Below are 4,318 nucleotides of genomic sequence, written 5' to 3' on the forward strand. Positions count from 1 at the left end.
CAATGTGATACTGGATTAAAATAATATGTTTTATGACCACCAACGGGTGCGCGTGCGCGTGGAGATAACTTTTAATCTGCGATCTGCTTCACACGCTCGTCGATCGTCATTGCAGTATAATAGAAAAGGGGAAAATAATATAAACTCGTCGGTTCCCGTCTTTTAGGCGGTGCAGTGAGTGTTTAGTAATGATAATAATAACAATAATTATACTACACGTGTAAATATGTTGGATAATTTCGAAAATTACGCCATCGGCTGCCATAACTCATTCGCAAATATTACACTTCATATCATTATAATTGTCTGACTTTATCAGGACGAAGTTAACACAGTCAATATCATTTCGACCAGTTGCGCGTGGCTTCTTTTGACCTAATTAGTTTTCACAAAAAATATAATAGTAGCTAGGTACCTAGTATAATATGCATCGTCGGTAGTCGTACTGATCATAATTCATATTACTTTGTGATCTGTGTATTGTGGTGAAGATAATATTATGAAGATTAAAGACTATAATTTCAAACACTTAAAATATATTATGTAATTTTTTTCGCAATTCAGTGTCACCCTTTTTCTAATAAAATGTAAAGCAAATATATATTTTAAAATTTTCGTGTTTATTATCAGAGATTATAAAAAGTGTTAGGACATTTTTCAAATACCTAAGTGAATTACAAATACAACTTGAAGATCTTAGTGATCACCTGCTATTCGTTTTAGATTTTGAGTGCAGCGATATATTAGTCTTACAATGGTAGATAGGTGTTTTTTTGTGAGTAGCGTTACGTTTACCATCATTAAAATACACTTAAGATGATGGTATCATAATATGACTATCACATTTTGAAGTATTAATATTATGTAGTGAATTTCGTAGGTTTTTTTATTTCAATTTTAAAATGAGATAATATGAACATTTAAAAATTTGATAATAATATTATGACAATTCACTCTAATATAGTAACAGAGATAAATTGATTATTCAGAACATACATTTTGCGTTTGTAAACGGTGATAATGCATGTGGGTGTAGCCAGGGGTGGACTTACCATTTTTCCGCCCCTATGCATTACAACACTAGCACCCCGTACATTGGCGTGCTCCCATGTTTAATCTATAATATTGTAATATTAATGTTTTCTTATAGGTAGCCAGGTAGGTACTGATTAAAGTAGTGAGCACTCTGGTCTCTATAATCGTAATCGATTAGCAGATTTCTGAGCAGTATGCACTATGCAGGAGACTGGCGACAGTGCCAGCGTCGCGCGTCGTCGAAATGTTTATTATTATTAATTACTTTATCAAGAAATCTGATTTCCAGAATTAATTCCAGTATTCTAAGAATAGACTAGTTTGGTGGCCGCGCGCCCTTACAAACTTATTGTGGTGCCAGGTGCGGGGTGAGGCGGGTCATTCCAGTTAATATCAAATAATTTACTTGCTTATCACTGTGCGAGCTGTCCCCCCCCCCCTAGCTAGTAGAGCGGCTATATACCAATGTACCTGGTGGAGCTCCCAAGGCAGTATATTTGACTGCCTTGGCTGGCGTTTTGCGCATGCGCCATTCACAATATTGTATGTTTTTACCCCACACACCCGTATACCACCTCCCATGCATGAACATAGGCAACGCCGGCAACTTCCTCGTCAAGTGTCCATGATATAATAAACTAGGTATGATGGCAACAAACCAATTTTTGTATTATGTTACGTAAAGATGGTGACGGTCTTTCGCCACTTTTCATTGGTTTAGATAATATTATCACAATGAGAAATTTAAAAACGGCGAAAGACCAGCGCCATTTTTTGTCAGAGTGATGGTCGGCGGGTGAGGAGGATGCGTATCACGATGTGTGCATCATACCTAGTGAATTATATCATGAAGTGTCGATGTCGAACCTTTAGCGGTGATGGCGCGCGCCGGTCGCAGAATTAAACTCAAACGGCAAAGTTATTATAGCTTATAAATTAAAACGTTACTGCGACGTGACTACGTGAACCATTCTCCAGTTTCATGCAAGTTGTATACAAAAAAAATGAATATAAAATATAAATTTAGGTAAATATAATCATGAAATTATGAAAAAGTAAAAAGTAAAAATTAACTAAAAAATTGCGCCCTAGGCAAGTGCCTTGGTGACCTATGGGTAAATCCACCCCTGGGTGTAAAGTCCTCTTAACTTAATTTTTTTGTTTTGCTGTAAGCTTGTAAATTATTATTTGCATTATACATTTTTAAGTAAATATTTGTTTAGCAAAACATAACGCACCAATTGATTTTTAGTATTTTCATGGAAGTGTAAATAATATCAATAAAGCGCTATATGACGAGTGTTAAGTGACCTTGATAATTCCTTACCTTTATGTTTGATTATAATAATACCATGTCAATTATTCTACACTTTAAAGCTAACAAAAGAAAATTGGTTCTTATTAACGCAAATTTGATACGCACACGTGGGTTTGGCGTTCCCTTCCTAACGAGAAATGTCCGCGAAAGCTGGTACAGTGGTACCGTTCATACCCGACACGTCCCGTCTACCTCCTGGCAACTACATGACGCGAACGCTATTGCTCCGCTGATCGAGAATCAACGTTAGTGGAGGTACCGTAAAACAGCTGACACGGCGTGACGGTGAAAACCGTTGCGTGTATAGGTAAACAAACGTGCGCGTTCTGTTCTATGGCCGTACCATAGCCGTACACGAGTTTTGTCTCTGTCCGTTGGTATAATAACGATGATTGTCTTTCGTTAGAAACAAGTTTGTAAATTATGATTATTATCTTCGTTGTTCGGCTGGAGAAATAGACGTGGCTCTTCAAAGTTTTTCGACTGTGCGTAGTAGGTTGATTCCGCCCAAATGACCTTTTCATCTATAATGAACTTATCAATTGCGGCATCTAACACGTGTTGTGGTTAAGCCTTTTTCAAATAGACATCTCAAACCCGAAGAAGTTGGACTGGCGTGAAACATAAGGTTAGTGCTTAGCGTTAACACGAGTTGCTTGTCATCCCTAAATCTTATTCCTATACGGTACCTACTGTATATAATAAATATATGTGAATACTCATTTTTATTTGTTATACACAGATACATCTAATTCTATAGTTATATATTTTTTTCATACATTATTTTTGTATGCATATTATAATATTTATTATATTATTTTATTATGCTACTCTTTATCCTACGCTGTATTTAAATTATCATTCGAAATGTTGTACACAAGTACCTTTTTTTTTCTATGATTTACTAATCAATAGAATGGTGTAATTCGTATCAAGCACGAGTATTCGGCGTCAAACTGATAAGAACAAGACAATAATATTGACACTGATTTCGCTAATTCTGGAACTTAATCGAACATTTCTGCTCTTAACAGAGATATAAATTGTTACTCGTCTATTGTCTAGTATTTACTTTTCAAGTATTTTATACTTGCTTTTAAATAATGATTTATGTAGCCAAGTTGTACCAAAAAAACCCAACATTCCTAACACGGAGTGTCAGCCCTAGAATTAGGTTTTTTTGAAAAATCAATAGGTACACGCATGGTTTTATACATCTGAGGTATGTTATCGTTCTTTAAGGTAATTATTTACATTTCTAATATTAATATGCTCACTGTCCAAATCAAGCAATATATTATTACCTGTAAGTTATAACTTTTAACCGTATAGTCGTTTATACCTACGAATACAGTAGGTACCTACGTAATTATAGAGTAACTACAAGTGGAGCGTGTCAATTAAACGTACATTTTTCATTTTTTTCATGAACGCATTTTGCCGTGACAGATGTTTCACAATCGTAGCAAATCTATACTGTCATCGCCTACAGCAATTACCTACTGTCGTCGATTGTATGCGTTTTTCTGACGAGTATAGGTTATCTCTACTCGATTTTGGTAAAATCTTCGGTTGAAAAATATACGCACTACTGGGAAATCAACGGTATGATGATGGACTAAAAACCGACCATAATAGCCGATTAGCGTTTTTTTTTTTTGGAAGCAGTTTTAAGCTCTGATCATAACTGACAATGAAAATATATCTCTGTGGTACTAAGGCACGGCACAATGCGACGAGCATACCAATTTTCCACTGATTCAACTTTCATCAATATATTTTTACAGACATCGAGTTATCTAGACCATGCACGTTATCGATCGATAATGGTACGATACGATTGTATTACGATAGATTTTAATTTAATTACTATAGTTTTCTCGGTACGGATGACCCCTGATTTATGTTAAATAAAAATAAAAGTTCAAAATGTATCATTTATTAAACTTTAGGTACTAGGGAAAA

Source organism: Metopolophium dirhodum, chromosome 9 (assembly GCF_019925205.1).
Source record: "Metopolophium dirhodum isolate CAU chromosome 9, ASM1992520v1, whole genome shotgun sequence".
Classification (NCBI taxonomy): Eukaryota; Metazoa; Arthropoda; class Insecta; order Hemiptera; family Aphididae; genus Metopolophium; species Metopolophium dirhodum.